This window comes from Euprymna scolopes, chromosome 10, assembly GCF_053919585.1.
Source record: "Euprymna scolopes isolate OS-2025 chromosome 10, ASM5391958v1, whole genome shotgun sequence".
NCBI classification, from domain to species: domain Eukaryota; kingdom Metazoa; phylum Mollusca; class Cephalopoda; order Sepiida; family Sepiolidae; genus Euprymna; species Euprymna scolopes.
This window is the reverse complement of record NC_136491.1, coordinates 19364712-19387347: the sequence shown is the minus strand read 5'-3', so window position 1 is coordinate 19387347 and position 22636 is coordinate 19364712. Positions and strand designations below refer to the sequence as shown.

The window sequence follows — 22636 nt, the reverse complement described above, 5'->3', positions numbered from 1 at the left end:
ATAGCGGCCTTGTCTATACTCCTATAAATTCGTTTTTCTTTTGTGTATTGATATTCATATTAAAAACCCTCTTTTCTATTTATTTAAAAAGAAAATACAATTTTCTTATATATGGGTTGTGGAAATGCATTTACTAGCAAAAGATCTAGCTAATTTGCATATTCTTTTAAGCATTTATTTTAATTAATTCCCTATTAGTTTTTCCGGTTTTCTTATGGGATGATCATCTAGAGTTAACTATAACGTGTAATTATATTCATGCAGATATTCTACATGATTTATACTTGCATAATATTTGCGTAAAATCTTTACAGTAAACAAAAAAATGTTTCCACATATATGTATACGTATATATTTTTGTTTAATCTATTAGTCTATCTATAAAAGTGAGCGTATCTGTGTGTCTGTCTGTGTACATTTTCCTACGCAATAACTCTATCAATTTTTAGTCTACAGACTCGAAATTTGATATACAGGGTACTGAGATTTGGGAAAATGTATGTGATCGGTTTTTCGCCAGAAGTTGGGTTGTTAAGGGGTCAAAGTTCAACAATTTGACCTTTGAGAACTCTACCAAACTCCTCCGACAATTTTTGGTCTAAACACTTGAACTTTTAGATATAGGTTCCTTGGACATGGATCTAATTTAATAACTTGATTTGATCCCAAAACAATAAATGTTAAGGGGTCATAATAGGGGTCAAAGTTAAAAAAAAAAATTGACCGTTTTTTTTTTTTTTTTTTTTTTTTTTTTTTTTTTTTTTTTTTTGCTCAGCATACACCTCCAAACACCCAGGCAACGCCGGGCACCAATGCTAGTTATTGCTAAAGAAGATTTACATTTTATAAAATCATACAGATGTTGATCTTTTCTGTTGACAAGTTTAATCTGTACTTGTCACCTGTCGTCATAGTGTCGATTAGCGATCATATTCAGTAGTTAACATCTGTTTTACATGCTATGTGTTGGATAGCTTTTAGAAATTGATTTTTAAACTAATCTTTCTCTGGCCAGGTCTTCATTTATCTCTATTTCTGTCAAATCCTTCCTTATTATTTCCTACCATAGTTTCCTTGACTAGCCTTTGTTTACTAACCCTGCTATCTCAACTGTTCTACATCTAATAACCCAAGCATTCTCATTCTTTCAATGTTACAAAACCAACAAAGTCTCTTATTCCGCACATATCTATCTATACTGTGCAGATTTAATCTTTCTCTGTTGTCATCAGATCTAAGCCTGTCTTTTAAGTCCATGCAACGCATGTCCTCAACCTTTACTGTCCAGGTTTCACTTTAATATACCGTCATACTACGTATACATGCCGTAGAGTCTACCATTCTCTTGATTAACAGCAGCAACACACTGCTAGTTAGTAATGACAGAATTTCCCTGAACTTGGTCCACTCACTCCTAACTCTTTTAATCATACCAGCTCTTCCCTGTGCTTTAATATTATCACCAAGGTAACAAAACTTCTGAACAACCTCAATAGCCTCCTCATCCAAATAAACTTTCTCCACATCTGAATTCTCATCCATTGTCTTGTGTTTCTTGCATGCAAACTAGTTATCCTCTTTCAACCTACCAGTAATTCAGTTCTCGTAGTGTACTCGATGTTTGCAAGTGCTACAAAGAATGGAGAGTACAAAAGGTTAGTGGATAAAGATGATGATGATTATTATTATTATTATTATTATTATTATTATTGGCTTGCAAGGAGCTTTCACACAGGTCTTCAGAGATCTTTCCTTGAAAACAGCCTGTGGTGTTCCCTGGAAGCTGAGTGACAACAAGTCTCCCCAGATTTCCAGTACTCTCCATCTCTTTCGATAACATTTGCAAATAAATTTGCATTATAGCATTTTATTATTATAAGAATAAATAATAATGAGGCTCAATTGAGATATCAGCAACCATCTCAAAAGATCGACCAGATTATTGCGGGATACGTTGCTTTGTACAACTCCAAGTACTTGCTAACAACAAGGGAGGCAGAGCAAAAATTTTACCATTAAGGAAACTAAAATGCTTTGCTGGATCTCAGAGATTACACTGTCCGATAAGAAATGTGAGTAGGACACCCAAAGGCACCACAATATCATCCAAATAAACTTTCTCCACATCTGAGTTCTCATTCATTGTGTTGCACACAAATTTACCATTTCTTAATCTCTCAGTAATTCCACTGCACTTCTTGTGTACCCAGTGCTTACGAGTACCATCAGAAAATTGAATTCTTCACAACTCTTTCCACAAACCGAATTTGCAGCACTATTCAAAAGCATCAGAAATGATCTCTATACAACTGGGCCCCCTTCCCAAACTAAACCCAGGCCTTTATCATGATGCTCGAAAGCAACTGGATGATATTATCGTTTCCCTTAAATCTGTTCATTAGTTAATATATTTGGATGTTGAAGCTATTGAGGTTGTCGAAGTTTTCTGATCTTTGCTGATACCATTGGAGCACAGGGTGGAGCAGGTGCTATTGTGATTGCAAGATTTAGAAGTGGATGGAGTAAGTTTACTAACCAGCAGAGTTTTACCACTGTCAAGGGAAGAGACTATCGGGCATGTGTATTCAGTGTTATACATGGAATTGAAACTTGACTAGTCAGGGTTGAGGACATGTGTTGTATGAGGAGAAATGATATTAGAATTGAATGATCAATGTGAAATCTTTTTTAAAGATAGGCTTATTTTTGATGATCTTAAGATCAAATCTGGACAGTATAGGTGTGAACATCAACTAGAAGGCATATTTAATGGGTTGCTGATATACAGCATAATCACAATGACACACCGGTTCTCATTAGATCGCCGAAATTTAAAAAAAACAAACATCAAGCCTGGTTAATACTAGAATGGATGACTATTTGGGAATACTAAGCACTGTATGTGTTCTCTGCTCATCTCGACATTGTTTCCAATTGTCTTACGGTCCTGGATATCACCTTAAACTATATCCGATGGTGAGGCCCAAGCTTGTAAGCTTTGGGGAGTGTTGAGCCACCCTGTAATTGCCATTGCTCCCAGGTCCACTCTGACCCGAAGTGGTAGTACCTGTTAGGGTCCCAACTATGGGTTAAATAGAAACTGACTTGGAAAAAAAAGAAATATTCTATTAAAAAAAATGTTCTTCAAAATCACTGGATTCGGCATTAAATAACCTGAAAATAGTTGATATGCCGTAAAACAAAAACAACCAACTAGCCAACCAATTGTCTTATACTTTTCCTTACCACTAATATCAAGCAATAATGACTCGAGAGAAGCGTGGTTGGGAATTTTGCAAACCTTGCTTTATAATTACGCACACACATCCACTCTTACAGTGGATATCTATTGTTATCCAAGATTAAACAGAGGCCATAATGTTTGTGGTGTGTGCGAATAGCAAACTTGCTACTGATGAGAAATATTTGACAAAAGAAGCCACACAAAAAAAATTGGAAATCTGCTTTATCTGGAGTTTTGGACATCCAGAATTGAACTAGTCCACTTGAGAAACTTTTCTTAGATACGATGTTCCCTTTTATGGTTATGACCTAGTTGAGATGTTGCTAGGACCCACCACCTCCTAGGTATTAGATTTGTTAATGTTCATAGATTGGTAGCAGATTGGCCGTTTCAAGTGGATGTTGGTGGGCCATTATCTCAAGTAGTCAGTTTCTGGGTAGTCAAATGTGTATAGGTTGAGAGGAAAGGTGAATAGTCAGTGACTAGCTCAGAGTGATTGAGAAATGGGTCGGATATCTAGGATTTCTGGTTGAAAGTACATAGATTTCAGCAGATGGATACACAGCTAGTAAGGTTTTCTGTGATCTGACAATCAGTTGAGGTTTGTGTGCCTTTCCAAGTATAATAGGCTCTAGGGCTAACCTAATGGATTGTTCTTTAAATTTACGCTTTCATTTGGTCAGGCAAAAATCTCTCATTTGCTAAAACAAAAGTAACGTAACCTTTAAAAAATAAACCTCTGTTACTCGTTTTAAACTGTGGTTGTGATTTTATTTGTCGGGAAAATTATTCTGAAACCATGTGAGACTGCGATCACATCAGAATCTAGCAACAACTTTGAACTGGCGGAACAAGTGGGCGATCACAGACTGTGCAGTGACCTTAGACAAAAGCCTATTCATGTACGAAGATGTGTGCAGAGGTGTTGAAAAAATGGATGAGACTACTTGGGTTAGTAGATGTAAAACATCCGGAGTAGGAAATTCAGTTTGCATGGGAAGGACAAGGAAAAAATGCGAGTGATGAAAATGGATTTAAGGGCTAAAGACCTGGCCAGAGATAGGTTAGTTTGGGAGTCAATTTCTTAAAGCGGTCTAATGCATGCCAACATGTAAAACAAACGTTAAACCAAACATGATAATTTGTGATGTATCCATGGCAACATTTTTTACTAGCAATTTGATCATATTCACAATTGAACCAGGGTCTGTTATTCAAAATGCTATGGTTAAAAAACAAACTATTTATTCCAATGGCAGTGAAGATTTCTGGAGTTGTTGGTCCTTGTTCAGTTGAGTTGCTTCATATAAGACATACTTCAAGGAAATTGAAAAAATAATTGTGAAATCTATAATGGATAAAGTCCTTGGCAAAATTTAGTTCTAAGTGACACTCTTCTGGAGGTTGAAGGTTTAATCCTGACTGTGAGCAATATTAAGAATACAATTGAAATTTGCTTAAAACTTGTACTTGGTCATGGAAAGAAAGGCGCGCATACTATCCCCATGGATTAAAAGCGTTCGATTAGAAATTCTGTATAGATTCACAAGTCCAGCAAAATACACCTGAAGAAGGTCACAGATTATATTGGCCAAAATGTTGTGCGAATGAAATAAGATGAAAACAATTGTTCAAATAATATAAATTATTCCTTTGGTTTTCTATAAAGACGACTATAGTTTAATTGCTGCCAAGAAAGCTGGTAATTTTAGCTAGTGTGTGTGTGTGTATATATATATATATATATATATATATATATATAATTTTGTTCTTAGATAAGTTTTGTATCGGAATGTCTTCAATAAGTATCAATAATTGAAATAATCTGATGAAAGAAGGAACAAGTGATTTTTGCCTAAAGTTAACACCTTACACAGCCTAACATCGCAAGTACATTTGAGAAGTTTTATTACTACACCAGCAGAAAGGCCCACATATAAAATCCACAGTAGGTTTTTTGATATGATGGGCAATCTTTTTTGTTTGTTTGTCTTTTTTTTAATTTCACTGAGATTAAATTTACAAATTTGGATATTAAATATATCCAGTATTTAAATATAAATAAAATGAAGTTACTTCTGTACGGTTTTAAAAGCTAACTATCTCTAATTTGTTCTAAAATCAGGGTTCAATGGGGTTTTTTTTTTGGGGGGGGGTTAGATTTAAAAATGTTGATACCACGACAGGGTGTAATTTAAGCTTAATGCTTGTTTTATTTAAAACTGTTCTCGGGAGACACTGTTTTCATTATGGTGTTCGTTAGGTGCAGAAAGCATGAAATATGGACAATAAGGGACAGAAAATTTGTTTGCGTTTATATTTTTTAAAAAAAAATGTAAGATTTGAAAGCTGGTGCTTTTGTTAAAGATATTTTCTTTTTCTTTTTTTTTTTTCTTTTAATGCATGATAAATTATTTGATTAAAAAAAACTTTTAATCCACCTTAGTTTTTTGTTTATTTTTTAAATCATGAAACGAATGAAATACAGATCATATTGCGAACCATTTGTGAGTTATATAATCCACTGCCTGATATTTGAGACTTGCTACTATTTCGTATATTTCTGTGTTTTCTTTTTATGAGACATCATTTTTGTTGATTGTTGCACATTTTTTAGTCAACTCATTTTTGACTTTTTTAAAATTTACTACAATATAAACTTCAAAATGTTTGTTTTTCATTAAAAAAGCACGTATTGTTTTGTGTGAAAACATTGTGATATTTAGATGCTTTAAATAAAATAGCAAATCAATTTAATTCATGCCAAAATGAGTGATCTCCCTTGTATTAAGATATTTCTGAATCGTCATTGTATTTTCAGTTGTCATTTCGTTTCCTGATTTTTTTTTTTTTTTTTTTTACCTACAAAAATTCAGTTGCGTACCGGTTCAGAATTAAATTCTATTTTATTGCCTTGAAGTTCAAGGGAAGTAATTCATGTTAAAATGTTTTTTTGTTTTTTTTAATTAGAACAAAAAAATACAGTAATATTTTGGATGTTTTTTTTTTTTTTTACAAAGGCATCACCACATTATCAAGGCCCAGAGGCCACTCAAGGATAAGGGTTAAAGAGTGTACAGTAGAAATTGGTCAATATAGTAATCATTAGTAATGAAAATTTGGTAAATTTAATAACTTATATGGAACGGCTCATCAAGAACTTATTTACTTTAGACTTGAACACAACCATATTGTAGTCAGCCGGAAAGCAGGAAAACGGAAGACAATTCCACAGGCGTGCAGTTCTAAGAAAGAAGCTTTGTTCATGGAATCTACGTTTAGGTTTAGGCACAGATAAAGAGTGGGGGAAATTATTGATAGTGTTTACAGCTAGACGAGTGTTTCTTGTGAAAGTTTGGCGAGGGGGGACCATAGATTGAAGCTCAGTTGAACACTTTCCATGAAAATAACGATACATCAGAGACAAACTCGCAACATCTCTTCTGTGAGATAGAGGTTGCAAGGAGGAGAAAAGGACATCTCCTACGAGGCTACGAAGTCTATTTTGAACTCTATCAAGGCAGGACAAGTCCTTTCTAGCAGCTCCTGCCCAGATGTGGCAACAGTATTCCATCCTTGGACGTACCTGGCTCTTATATAGGTAGAGAATAGCATCAGCAGTGAGATATCTACCGGATCGATAGAAAGATCCCACCATTTTTCCAGCGGCCTTGGCAACAGATTTGATATACGTGTTCCATTTAAGATCAGGAGTAATGGTCAAGCCCAGAAGCTTGTCAAAACTTGAGGCCTCCTGAAGACGAGAGCCATTCATTTCAATTGATGACAAATGTGAATTAGAATGTTGATGATGTAAAGAGAGAAGCTTGGTTTTAGATGCATTAAAAGTAACCAGCCACTCCTTTCCCCATTGTACTACGTGCTCAAGATCAGAGGAGAGAGAATTGGAGAGAACTTGGTCGTTTACTGTCTTAGATGTGGTACCATAAATGGTAGTGTCGTCAGCATAAATGTCTACAAATGATGTAAGGATATGATTTGGAAGATCATTAATGTAGATCAGGAAAAGAGTTGAGCCCAGGATGGATCCCTGAGGGACACCGGCATTAATACTGTGAGCTTCTGATTTTTGCCCCTCAACTACTACTCTTATGAACCTATCAGAAAGAAATGATTTAATAATTGAGAAGACTTTTCCAGCTATACCATAGCTAGCGATCTTATGAAGTAAACCTTTATGCCATACCCTATCAAAGGCTTTAGATATGTCAAGAGCAATTGCCCTAGAAAGATTGCCACCGTCGAGAGATTTGCTAATCCTATGCGATATAACTGTAAGGACATCTGCTGTAGATCTAGCAGAACGGAAACCATATTGAGTGTCACTAAGAAGGTTATTTTTGTTGATGTTTGATTACTTCTGTATTTAACACAGATTCTAGCAACTTACTCATGACGCACAGGAGACTTATTGGCCTGTACTGAGAAGGGGATGAGCGATCACCTGAATTCTTAAATACAGGGCATACTGATGAGATTTTCCAGGGAGATGGGAAACTATTCTCCTTAAGACAACGTTTAAACAGTTTTGTAAGTATGGGCGCTAATTCAGGTTGAAGTTTTTTGAGTACTATAATTGGAATACCATCAGGGCCAGTTGCTTTACTCAAATCAAGGTTTTTGATTAGCTTCGCAACATCACGTACAGATATACGTATATCACATAGCGTGTTTTCTGATACAGGAGGAAATATTGGGGGTTGGCGGTCTTGGTCGCAAAGGGTAGAATTAGCTGCAAAGTTCTTGACAAAGAGTTTGGCTTTGTCTGATGCTGACGAGATTACCTCAGGTCCATTGATAATAGTTGGGATGGAGCACACGCTTCTGTTCAGGATTCTATTTGCTATTTGCCAAAACTGGTGGGAACCAAGCCGCTGCTCAGCTACTTTGGACTTAACAGATTGAGCATACAACACTCTTGCGTTCCTTATTACTTTCTTACAATGGTTGCTGGCAGTCCTGAAAACGGCTTTAGTTTCCATACATCTATTACGTTTGAAGCAGTGGAAAAAGTGATTTCTGTGCGCAATGGCAGCAGCACATTCTGGAGAGAACCATGGCTGGCTGTTAGGTTTTTGCTGAAACTTTTTAGAGGGAATGAAATGGTCAATACCTACAATTAACCATTCAGTTAGGTCTAATACTATAGAGGACACATCCTTTTTAAATATGGAATGCAGAGGTAGATCAGATATAAATGTACGGAAGCTATCCCAGTCAGCCTTAGTGTATCGATATACTGTACGATGAAGAGGTACGTCTGGGGACTTATTACATTTCATTTTTATCTTAATTGATACAACAGAGTGGTCGGAAGATCCAAGAGGCGACAGAACAGAAACTGAACATAGTTCAGGGCAAGTTGTGAGAAAAAGGTCTAGTAGGCTCGCATACTGGCCGTCATTATCGGGCACACGGGTAGGTTCCTGAACAATCTGAGTGAGGTCATAGGCAATGGAGAAATCATGACAGAACCTCCCCTCATCATCGGTCTTGTTTGAGTGGGTCAACCATTCGACGTTGTGAACATTGAAGTCTCCACATACGTGAATGTTAGCTGAAAGATAAGTAGAAAGGACTTGGTCAATTTTCTCAGATATGCTTTGAAAGATAGTAACTCCGCTGTTGTGGGGGCGATAGAGAGTAAATATAAATGCAGTAGTGTGAGCTAAAGCAACCCGGAAGCACATATAGGGTAAGTTAGGATCTTCCCTGGAGATGTCCCTCCCACATGGAAAGCTATCTTTAATATAGGCACATATTCCATGCCCATGGCGATCTTGGGGGTCAGATTTAGAAGTTAAGTTAGAGTATCCTGAAATTGCAAACTCATCTAGGGAAATAGCCTGTCCAATGCCAGTTTCACTTCAAAATAAAAGGTCTGGTTTAGTCTCCTGTAATTGGGTTTCAACCTCTGGAAGGTTAGAACGAAGACCCCTGATGTTGGAGAAGGAGACATGGTAGTAGGGGTCTACGTTGGAAGTTGGAGAACCGGGTTTAATCGTGTATTTTTTCTTGAAACTTGTCATGATGAAATTTTGGAATTTGTGGACTAGGTCGACAGATTTACTTAGAGCAGGACAGAGAGGGGAAATTAAGAGAGAAAAAGAAACGAAGAATTTTTTTTTTTATTTGTAGCTAATGATAAGGTAAAGCCGTAACAATTACCCACTAGTATGGCATCGAGAGGCCCCACCAGAAGCTACTGCATGGTCCAGAATCCATTCACCAAATGGCAATACAGCAGCCCCAGTACTTTGCACCTGCTGATAGGACAGCCTCCTTAGTGGTTAATCCAAGGTTCGGGTCCCTGACTATCAGGCGGATAACGTCAGCCCAGACAAAACGTTTACCTCCAGCACCCTTACTAGTGACATGGCTACAAGGATAGACATAGAAACAGAAAATTTCCGCCATTTCAGCCAACTGTAAGCAAAAATACTGCCAACCTAGAAAACAGCTTTTTCTTCTCCCTTTGTCCGAAAAATCACTCATTTAAAAAATGAGGACTGAGGGACAAATGAGAAGCGAGAGTAACAGGAGCTGCCGATAACGCATCCACAATGCGTTTTCTACTCTCCATTAAAAAAAAAAAAAAAAAAAAAAAACTATTAAGTATTGTACTTAATAAAAGTCCAAGTAAAACAATTTCTATGCAACGTTTAATGAAGTAAACGTTAATTAGATTTAAAAAAACTTCTTTGAATAGGAATAGAATAGGTATTTTTTCTAGAAAAATTTCCGATAAATAGCTTATTGGGGTGCATGTCCTAAATCTGGTGGTCGGCATCTCATGTTTGAAAAGGACATGTTAATTTTGATAGAAAGGCTCCCATTTATTTTATGTGAAAGATAACGAAAGCAAACAAAGGAAAAAAAAAAATGAAATTTGTATAAAAAGAAGAAAATTAAACAAGTTTTGTATTTTTACAAAATATAAACATTTCTGATATCTTGTTTTTTTGTCTGCATGAATTCAAAAAGAGTTAATATGCCATAAAGCGCACAAACTAAAACAATGGTCATTTAATATTTAAAAATATTTTTAAGCAACCGACTCCATCGTCCAGTATATATAATCTTTAAAAAGAAGAAAAAAATTTTCTCTAAGAATTGCATTTGTTTGGAGTAAGAGATTGTTTCATTAGATATAGCATAGGTGTGTCAGAAATTTCGTGAAAAATAGTGAATAATTCCACCCAGTCTTTCCAAGCTTATAACTCCTCGAAAAATGTAATTCAAGCCCTAATTTTTTTTTTTCAATTAAAGGGGCAAGGTTTCATTAAAAAACAAAAAAAAAAAAAAATCAAACCACGTGGGTTTTTTTTTTTTAAAAGGTTTTAAACTTCGGACTTTACAGGTAAATTTCTAAAAAAAAAAAACACTTTTTTTTTTTTTTTTGGTTTTAAATTTGAATATATTATTTATTGACCTTTTCTCTTCAATTTGTGATGTATAAAACTTTGAGTAAATTATTTACTTTTTAATAGACACTTGAAAGTGGGGGGAGCGTGAATTAAAAAAAAAAAAAAAACGTTTGTCTAAAATATTATATTCGGTTTATTGGAAAGAGCATAAAATTTCATATTGACCCTGAAAATATCGTAAAAGTAGAATCAATAGAAAAATTTTGATAGATTTTTAAAGTTTAAAACTTGAAAAATATTGAGTTTGTAAAGTTGATTACTGTTTTTTTTTTTAAATAAAAAAAATATTTCTATTACTTTTAAAACAACTTTAATAGTTTATTTTGGAAGTATAATCCATAAAGAAAATAAACAACCCACTTTTAAAAGAGAAATTACGAGTTTTTTATATTTTATTCGCAGTTTCGTGTTAGGGGTGTCAAAAATTCCTACAAAAATTCTGATACACCTAGATATACGGTAAGATACTTTAACATTTGTCATATCTTGTGCCTTAATTAAAATCTGAACTTTATTTTATGGTTGCTCTTTTTCTTTTTCTAAACTTGTCATTCTCGTTTTTGAATTGGAATGGAGCATTTTAATGGTTTGTTTATGATATAAAAGCCTCTAAAGTGTATATATTTATTCTACAAAGGAGAAACCTTTGTAGAATAAATATATACACTCTTAGTGATGTGGAATTAAAAAACATGATCGTGGCTTCTAATTGTTTTTAGAATCAATATTTATTTGCCATAGACTCAATTTGATTGATACTTTTTTTATATATAAAATATAGAGAAATAAGTGAAACATTCTTTTAGTAAATAATTGGTGAAAAAAAGTTGGATAATCAAAGAAATTCAAGGATAAATTTTCAAGTCTTCTAAAGTTCATCAAAATTTATTGGAAATTTTTACTAGAAAAAAAAACCCTATTCCATTTAAAATCTAAATGTTTACTTCATGAATCGTAGCATAAAAATTGTTTTACTCTTTTAAACATCCAAAATTTTACTGCATTTTTTAATTAAAAAAAAATAAAAACACAGAACATTCTGACATGAATTACTTCCCTTGAACTTGAAGGAAATCATTAAAATAAAAACTTTAATTTCCTAAAAAAATTAGTTTATAATTATTTCAAATTTATTTTTCAAGTAAAAAGTTTGAAAACTATTTTAATGCTCACATCAATATACATTTTTCTTAATATAATTTTTCTTAATTTGATGTTCCTGGCCTGATTGTAATCTACAGGAAATCAAAACTGGTGTAGAACATTCACATATTTTTACGTACTTAATTAAAATAAATTTTTTAAAAAAGCGCTTAATGAAATTAGTTCTAGAAATTGCTGAACCAATTTATTTACTAGCATTTCAGCCCGGCGTTGCCCGGGTGTTTGGATCTGTATGTTGAGCAAAAAAAAAAAAAAAAGTGCTAGTAGGAAGGCAGGCTCGAACCCGTACCGCAAAAGAGGAAAAGAACGGGGTAAAACCTAACGTTTATGCTGTTACGACCCCCGCCAAACTGGAAGCGACATTTTTTAAAATTAAGGTTAGACAATCTAAAGGAGAGGATAACTTTAAAAAATATCGGTGAAAAAAAATGCCCCCCCCCCCTGTAGAATAGTGCCTAGTTGAAGGGGAAGATATTAATGTTTTCAGCCAATTTTTCGATATTTGTCATATGAAAGGTCGAACGTTAAAACGATACTGATCTTGGTAAAATCCGTCGCCTCTATTGAAAGTTTAAGGCAGACATGCATACATGCATTCATATATTGGTAACTAAAAATTCTCGACCCAAACTGATGAAAAAGCTTGCCCTATCTCTGAATACCCTTTATGTAAAATTTCAAATATTTAGACCAGAAATTGTCTGAGTAATTTGGAAGAGATTGCAGAGGTCAATTTTTTTTAACTTTGACCCCTATTATGACCCCTTAAAATTTATTGTTTTGGGCTCAAACCAAGTTATTAAGTTAGATCCATGTCCAAGGAACCTATATCTAAAATTTCAAGTGCATAGACCCAAAATTGTCGGAGGAGTTTGGTAGAGTTCTCAAAGGTCAAATCGTTGAACTTTGACCCCTTAATCGCCAAATTTCTATCCAAAAACCGATCACATCGATTTTCCCAATTTAATTAACAATAATTTTCTTATTTAACATTGTTTCATTTTTATTTCGTTAAGATAATGTTCTAGGTGTATCAGAAATTTCGTGAAAATAGTGAATAATTCCACCCCATCTTTCCAAGCTTATAACTCCTCGAAAAATGTAATTCAAGCCCTAATTTTTTTTTCAATTAAAGGAGCAAGGACCAAGGTTTCATTAAAAACAAACAAACAAAAAAAAAAACAATGTGTTGTTTTTTTTTTAAAAAAAAGGTTTTAAACTTCGGACTTTACAGGTAAATTTCTAAAAAAAACGGGTTTTATTTTGTTGTTGTTTGTTTTAAATTTGAATATATTATTTATTGACCTTTTCTCTTCAATTTGTGATATATAAAACTATTAAACATAAATTAATTATTTATTTTTTAATAGAAACTTGAAAATGGGGGGGGGCGTGAATTTAAAAAAAAAAACGTTTGTCTAAAATATTATATTCGGTTTATTGGAAAGAACAAAATTTCACATTGACCCTGAAAATATCGTAAAAATAGAATCAATAGAAAAATTTTGATAGATTTTTAAAGTTTAAAAATTGAAAAATATTGAGTTCGGAAAATTCATTACTGTTTTAAAAAAAAAAAAAAAAATTTCTATTACTTTTAAAACAACTTTAATAGTTTATTTTGGAAGTATAATCCATAAAGAAAATAAATAACCCACTTTTAAAAGAGAAATTACGAGATTTTTATATTTTATTCGCAGTTTCGTGTTAGGGGTGTCAAAAATTCCTACAAAAATTCTGATACACCTAGTAATGTTCAGATATAGTGTTCGTGTATTATTATTATTTCATTCTCTTATGGAGAGGTAGTCTTTTTTTTTTATTTCGAATTGTTTCATTGTTCGAGTGATTAATTAGAGTCCTAAATTATTTATTGCAAAATGTTTTTTTTTTGTTTTTTTTTTAGTCAGTGAGAGTTATCTCCCTTAGATAATCCACTTATAAAACAGCTAGGCCAACTACACGGTAAGTGACCCCCGCTAATATTAAAAACAAGTTTAAATATTTCAAGGTTCAAATAAAATGTTGTTGGAATGTAGAAGTTTCACGGTTAATATCATTATTTTCAGAAGAAAATTTTATTTTCCACTAAACTATTTTTCACGTTAACTGTTTTATATATAATGAACCGCCCCCTTAAGTAGACACTTTAAATATCCACACTAACGTACTGTACTTACAATGACCCTTATCCCTGAGTGGCTTCCGGGCCTTGATAAGTGGTGACCACCTTGTAAAAAAATAAAATAAAAAAAAATAATACAGGGAGAGAAAAAAAATAAAAAAGTAAACAATATTGAGACTTGAACACAATTATGTGTAAATAAATCGTATAAATTACTAGTGGAATTTTAGGAGACTTAGCACTATGAAGAATATTATATACATATCCTACAACTGAAAACATTGTATAAAGATTTAGTATGTATTGTTTTATTGAATAATAATTTAGGGAGAAACTAGTATCACACATCTGATTTGATGAAAAATTTATGAAAATTTTAGTGACTCGTTCAAAAAAGAAAAATCTTATTCGAAGGGCCATAATTCCTACATCTATAAGAGTTGCTTCCCTTTCGCTTTATATGTTTGGAAAGCGAACTAAAGATGCATTTTTAAGATAGCAAACTTTCTTAGCAATCAAATCTGAATCTCTGGTTAATCCATCGTCACACTTCTGTGTATTTAATGAATTATTATTAACTAGCGAGGGATACCCGGCGTTGCCCGGGTGTTTGGAGGGGGGGGTAAAAAACAAAAAAAAAAGTAAGTATGAGGATCGAACCCGAAACGTTGAGGCAAAGTTGTGAAGAAGAAAAAAAGTGCGACGTTAACCATTGCCCCACCGCGACATGCTTACAGAAACACGTTTGAATTTATTTAATTACTTGGATTTAGCAGGTGCTCGTTTTAATGAGTTAATGAGGTCAAGTTTGAATGCGGGATTTCATTTACTGCTGAACGCTTTTTTTTCCTCGCCCCCAAGATGTTATAGGAAAAAGACTAACCCACATGCGGCGAGCGACAAATATTGAATATTTATCTTCCCGAAAGCGAGCAAATTAGACAGGCGAGCTGTGAGATATTACGTTTATATGTGATATAAAAAGTTTCAAAAAGTTGTGAACCGACCGATCGCTTCTCTGAAAGAAGCCTTTTGTAGACACACAGAAAAAGCGAACATACATACATACATTTTCGCTTTTATATATATATAGAATATGATCAATATATTTAATGTTATTTCGTCAATCATTTACACATGTAATGTGGCAATCAAAGGGACGTAACTCCCAAAGAGTTACCTACCTTTTAAAGGCATAGCACAAAGAAGATGCATGAAAAAAAAAAAAAAAAAAAAAAAAAGATGAGTTAGACGACGAGCATGCTGTTTTATTTATATTTTTTTATATACAAAGGAGTCACCACCGCTTGAGCGAAGAAGCAAATGAGTTGTGGAAGAGAAAAGCCTCTTGTGCTGACCAAATACAACGCTGAGAGCTAACAAGAGTTTCGATCTTTTTTTTTATTATGCTTTCTTTGTTTTCACCCTTTTTTAATCATCGGTTTTTCATGTTAATACTAGTTGCTATTGTTTTCTTTTACTTCAGTCGAAGTTCTCAGAAATCAAGGGACCCCATCCTTGGTCTAACACGTGATCTCCATTAGCAGTATCAGAATTTTTGTAGGAATTTTTGACACCCCTAACACGAAACTGCGAATACAATATAAAAATCTCGTAATTTCTCTGTTAAAAGTGGGTTATTTATTTTCTTTATGGATTATACTTCCAAACAAAATAAACTATTACAGTTGTTTTAAAAGTAATAGAAATTTTTTTTTTTTTTTTTTTTTTTAAACAGTAATGAATTTTCCGAACTCAATATTTTTCAATTAAAAATCTATCAAAATTTTTCTATTGATTCTATTTTTACGATATTTTCAGGGTCAATGTGAAATTTTATGTTCTTTCCAATAAATCGAATATAATATTTTAGACAAACGTTTTTTTTTTTTAAATTCACGACACCCCCCATCCCAATTTTTAAGTGTCTATTAAAAAGTAAATACTTAATTTAGTAACCCGAAAGTAAATGATTAATTTACTCACAAATTGAAGAGAAAAGGTCAATACATAATATATTCAAATTTAAAAAAAAAAAAGACAGTGTTCTTTTAGAATTTTACCTGTAAAGTTTGAAGTTTAAAACCTTTTTTTAAAACCACGTTATTTGTTTTTTCTTTTTCTTTCTTTTTTTAATGGAACCTTGGTCCTTGCTCCTTTAATTGAAAAAAAAATTAGGGCTTGAATTACATTTTTCGAGGAGTTATAAGCTTGGAAAGACAGGGGGTCGAATAATTCACGCCTCCCATTTTGTAAATGTCTAATAATAATTAATTTAGACCCCGATAAGTACATAATTATTTACTCACAAATTGAAGAGAAAAGGTCAATACATAATATATTCAAATTTAAAACAAACAAAAAACATATTGTTCTTGTAGAATTTTACCTGTAAAGTCCGAAGTTTAAAACCTTTTTAAAAAAAAAAACGTTTTTTTTTGTTTTTTTTTTTTTAATGAAATCTTGGTCCTTGCTCCTTTAATTGAAAAAAAAATTAGGGCTTGAATTGCATTTTTCGAGGAGTTATAAGCTTGGAAAGATGGGGTGGAATTATTCGCTATTTTCACGAAATTTCTGACACTGCCAGATCTCCATATGAGATATAGATATTCGAATATTCCATTAAAAATTTTCCTTTACTTTTTTTTTTTTCTTTTGCTTTTACTTAGTAGTTAGTGAAAAAAAAATTGAGAACATAGTTTTCCTCTCCACAATTGACCATTTAAATATGTTACAGTATATCTTTCTTGTGGTCTCTTGGTATCACCAGATTTCAGGACAATATTTTTTTTTTTTGTTTACATAGCAGCCACACCTATCATACACTTATCAAGGCCGGAGGCCACTTGAGGATAAGGGATAATGAGTGTGCAGTAGTCAAAAGAACAATATCGTAGTAATCGTTAGTAGTGGAAATTTGGTAAATTGGATTACTTAAGAGGATGGCTCATCAAGAACTTGTTTACGTTGGACTTGAAGACAACCATATTGTAGTCAGCTGGAAAGCAGGCAAACTGAACAGTTCCACAGGCGTGCAGTTTTAAGAAAGAAGTTTTGTTCATGGAATCCACATTCAGGGTTAGACAAAGAAAAAGTGGGGGAAATTATTGATAGTGGTTTCAGCTGTTAATGTGTGTGTTCTGTTCTGTTTTCTTGCAACCTGACACCCTCGAGCCGAGGCCTTTTAACGTTATTTATCATTCAATTCAACTTCAAGCAGATGACAATTATGGTTATAATTAGAACAGATACTTCCATGTTTCACTCATCAACATAATCTTACTTAAAAAGTATATTTAATATCCAAATTATTTATAGGTACATGCAAAACGAATGGCTGATCCTTAAAATGTGTAAACATTTTGACCCCTCCCTTCATCTAAAAATTCACCCAAATTCAGGAAATCCAAAAAATTTAATGAAATTTTTTTGATTTAATTAACAATCACAAAAACGTATGTTCTTTTAAATTTTAGTGAAAATGTATTTTTTGTAAACAAATAACACCTTTGCTAAAGTTAGTTTTAAGTACTAAAAATAAGACGGGTGAATTCGGTTTTATTTTTATAAAAAATAAAGCATTGCAGATGTTACAAATTAAAAAAAAAAAATTTATATTTCAGGAACATTACAAAAAAAAGCCCCTAAAGTCTGTATTAATTCAATCAATATAAATCTAAAAGAATTTCTAGAACTATCGATATTATTAAATTAAGCATTTTTTATTCAATATTCTCACTAAAAAAATATAACATGGCTTTCAATTCATTTTAATCAAATTTTCAGTATTAATTAATAATCACAGAATATAATGACCCTATTTATTTATTTATTTTTTTTTTTTTGTTGAAGTGTATTATCTAGTATAAAGAAAAAAACGCCTTTAAAGTAAAAGAAAAAATGAATTTACTTTTGATTTATTTATGAAACTAAAGCATTGTAGATGTTAACACTAAAAAATTTTTATTATATATTCATATTCCAGGAATATTACGAAAAAAAAGCCCTAAAATCTGTTAATGAAATCAATATGACTAGAAAAAACAAAAAACTAACATTATTAAATTAAGCATTGTTTATTCAATATTTTCATGAAAAAATATAACCGAAAAAAATTTCATGTGATTTTAATGGTAAAAATTCTCACAAAAATTTCAAAGGCATGATATTTTTCTTGTACACAAGATGGTGTAAACATCTGTACAAGAAATTTTTTTATAATCCTGAAAATTAAAAAAAAAAACAAAAAAGCCAAAAAATTGAAATAGAGTATAACTAAAAAAAATAATTTAAAAAAATAGTATTATTTTTAATAATGATTAACTTATACAAATGGGCAAAATTGTTTTAAAAAAAAAATTTTTTTCAATTGAAACGGTGGGGGGGGGCAGAATAATTTGTATCTTACCTGCCGTATTCTTTAATTATTAATAAATTGTTTTTGCTTATTTTTTCAATTAATAAACTGTCAGTGTAATAATCAGTGATTTCTAGTTGGCTTTTTTTTTTCACACTTAAAATGCACTTTTACTTTAATTTAAAAAGGATTAATTTATCGTTACAAAACGTTTGATAATAAAGTCATCACGTAAAAAGTAAATAAATATACAAATTAAACAACCACTTTTTATTACAACGAATATGATGACCTAAATTATTTTTTATAATTTTCAAAAATACAGAAATTAAGGTATAACAATGTCTCAATTCCTCTATAAATTTTAAAATATAATTAACTTATGGCATTTTAGGCTTCCATAGAACTTATGTGCAACGCATTGTCTGTTGTTCTGATTGTGCAAAGCTGGTTCTGTTACTAAACTTTTAGGGTAAATTAAGCTTTTTGTACAAACAAGTTTTTTTCATGTAATTCAATATCTTAAAACTTTATTAATTATCTCTGAAACAGTCCCAGGAAACTAATATTTATCCCTCAAGGGATTTTTACAATGAATTTATTTAACTTCCAAATTTAGTGGAACTTTTCTGTTTCCACTGCCGCGAAAACATTTTTCATCATAACTTTGAAACATGTAAAAAAAAATTTTTTTTTCTGTAGAGATTAACTTTAGGCTTTAATCTTCCAAACGCAATCAAAAAGTAATTGGAAACCTATAAAAAAAATTATAAAACAGCTTTCAAAACCATATCCCCTATTAGTTTCCACCATTAAATTGCACATACCTAATTATTATATAATGAGGGTGTTTTGGGGGGTGGGGGTGGGTATTAAAAAAAAAAAAAAAAAAAAATTTGTAATCATATCTAATTATTTTTTCTAGTTTGATTGTTTTTTAATGAATTTTTTTTTATTTAATTGAACTTTAGGCAACTCCAAATTCGTGTGTAAAATTGTCAATGTTTTATGCAGTAATGATGTCATCATTTTGTGTCTAACTTGTGTATAATTTTTATGAATGTCGGAAGATGCTAAATTGAATAAGGGAAACAACGGTTTTTTTTTCTATTGTTTATCATGTTAATTTTATTTATTAGTAGCCTGCAAACATTTTTTTTTTATTTTGAAAATAGGCACTAAAATCAAGCAGATCCCCCCCCCCCAAAAAAAAATAAACATAAATATAGAGACAGAACGACCGATAGACAGACCAGAAGACGGACATATAGCCGTTTATATATTAGACTAGCCTGGGTGCTCAGCGTTGCCAGGGTGTTTGGAGGTGTGTTGAGCAAAAAAAATAAAAATAAAAATAGAACTAGTAAGCAGGCTCGAACCCATAACGTGCCAGAGGAAAAAAGAAGTGGAAAAAAAAAAAACTGTCTTACTAATGTGCCTACTGTGGTTGTGACGTCACGGGCAGTAGAAATAACGCCTTTTATGTGATGTCGAGAGTTGAATGACTTGCAAAAAATGTTACGAAAAAAAAATACATTTAAACAAACAGGTGAGATTTATATTATAGACTAGCCTGGGTGCCCGGCATTGCCCCTCCCCCAAATATTTCTCTTCACATATTTTAAAATATATATTAATTTAAAAATGAATAAATTTTGAAAATTTCATGCAAATCTAGCCGTTAGTGGATTTTTGCCAGATTTTTTTAACATGGCCTCAAAATGTAAAGAGAAGATAATCCCTGGGAGGTTTGTATCATAATCACAGAAGTTACCTCCCTCCCCCTCATTTGAAACATAATATATTAGTCTGAAACAGTAGACCAAATTTAATATTAGATTATAGTATGATACATAGACGTAATGGTATAGTTTCCAATTCAGACGGATACAAAATTTTCGTTAGTAATAAATGCATTCTTTTTATTTCTAACTAGCAGGCCACCTGATTATAAAATATGCGTAAATATATTTTAATTCATACAGAAACTGAGATATGTGCATACTTCTTGTAAGTAAAAAAAAAAAACAACAAATATATTCGAGCTGAGATCAAAACCAAAACTTAAAGACAGTGACTCAAATACGATAAGCATTAGGCCGACTTGACATGATCTTTAAAAAGTGTTTTCAAGCCTACTTATTTTTAACATAATGAATCCGTCATGTAAACCATTCACACATGCGCATTCGTGGAACAGTTAGCAAACAGATAAAAATCTGGTCCTAAGTACCAAATTTTCAATTTTGACCCCTTAGCAACCCATTTCTCTGGATAAAAACCGATTAAAGTTTTCCATGTCTGAATATCCGATATACCAAATTTCAAGTCTATAGATCAAAAATCTGTTGAGAATATAGGTTGAGAAGTGTCCTCACACACATTTTCACTTTTATAGTATATATAGATTAAATAGATCAATCTTTTGTACTACTGTATTTTGTTTTTTTCAGTTTTAAATTGAAATTAATTGTTAAAGTGTTATTAATTTACTACGCACGCTTCTTCATAACCCCGTTACTTTAGGTGGTGCTATCACAAAAGTTTCACAGATATTTATATGTTTATTTTAAAGCAGCATCAAGCGTAACTTTTAATTTTAAAATATTTGATAAATCATTTTGACAATTTAGATATATAATAATGTTCTTCATCTGGTTTTTGTATTTAGGTTACTGCAGTAAGTGACCAAATCACTAGCCAATGTCTCATGCTTGCTCTCCGAACAGTTCTAAAGAGTTAAGATCAGTCGGGTTGCATGCAGTGATACTACTGCTTATGCATTTGAACCAGATTTACCTCCCTGTCTATCACAGTGCCTAGTGTCTGGGTTATCTTTTCTTTCTTTCTTTTTTTACATAGGCATCACCACTTATCAAGGTCCAGAGGCCACTCGAGGATATTGGTTAAAGAGTGTACAGTAGTCAATTGGACACTATAGTAATCGTTAGTAATGGAAATTTGGTAAATTTATTAAGTGAAAAGGCTCATCAAGAACTTGTTTATGTTGGACTTGAAGGCAACCATATTGTAGTTAGCTAGATGAGTGTTTCTTGTGAAAGTTTGGCGAGAGGGCGGGGGTGGGGGCTATAGATTGAAACTTAGTTAAGCACTTGCCATGAAAATAACTATAAAGCAGACTTGTAACATCTCTTCTTTGAGAAAGAGGTTGCACGGGAAGAGAAAAGGACATCTCCTATGAAACCACAGAGTCTATTTTGAATTCTATCAAGGCAGGATAAGTCCTTCCTAGCAGCTCCTGTCGAGATGTGGCAACAGTACTCCATCCTTGGACATACCTGGCTCTTATATAGATAGAGAATTGCATCAGCAGTGAGATATCTACTGGATCGATAGAAGGATCTCACCATTTTTCCAGCGGCCTTGGCAACAAGATTTGATGTATGTGTTCCGTTTCAGATCAGGAGTAAAGTCAAGCCCAGAAGCTTGTCAAAACATGAGACCTCCCCAAGATGAGAGCCATTCATTTCAATTGATGCCAGATGGGGATCAGAGCATTGATGATGTAAATGCATTATGAAGCTGACACAAGAGGTTGCATACTGTACATGGCCAAACCATTCGGTGGTCACTTATCTGGTATTAACCAGACTAAACATTGCTTAACTTCACTGATCTAATGCAAGCCTGTGTGTTAATGTGATTATATGCAATACATATATGGGATCATAGTTTACTCTAGAAGCAAACTTTATCAATAAGACTTCTGTAACCATATACAATTGGCAGATCATACAAGGCTCATACTAAAAGTAAAACCAATTTTAAAAACTATTTTTTTAACCCTAATAGTTGAAAGGCTATGAACACAGGAGTGGTACCATTAAAACGAGTTACCTTTTCTGCAACAGAAATTATGTTTCTATATAGTCACTACTTTTGCCGGCAATTCAATAACATGTCTCTGCTTTTGATGCACGTCCATGACGGGGGTTGTTTCTTAGATTGTCACACCGTCAATATCTGCAACAGAGAGATGAAATTTTCAGGTCATGAATGCGTAAGTTCAGTCATCATAAAAATGCAATTTGCAATCCCCTCTGATTCATTCAAGTGGAAAAAAATATGAGGCATTACTTTTAGAACGACCCTCGTATATTTACACTACAAAAGTATATCACAATTGAGTAATATACAATATACTTCCCTGCAACTGACACCAAACATAGTTTTGATGTTGCCGTGTTAAAAAATAAAGAAAAATCTAAAAACATCTTAATTTTTTTGTTGGTCAATAGTCTATCGGGCATGTGTGCATATTGTGATGTGTAGAAATG

General features: G+C 32.6%; 1 protein-coding gene across 3 annotated transcripts in view; it reads left to right on the top strand.

Moving 5' to 3' along the window:
- Nucleotides 1-22636, top strand: part of LOC145285834 (E3 ubiquitin-protein ligase NRDP1-like) — a 275090-nt gene that overhangs the window by 169090 nt on the left and 83364 nt on the right. The window lies entirely within an intron of this gene.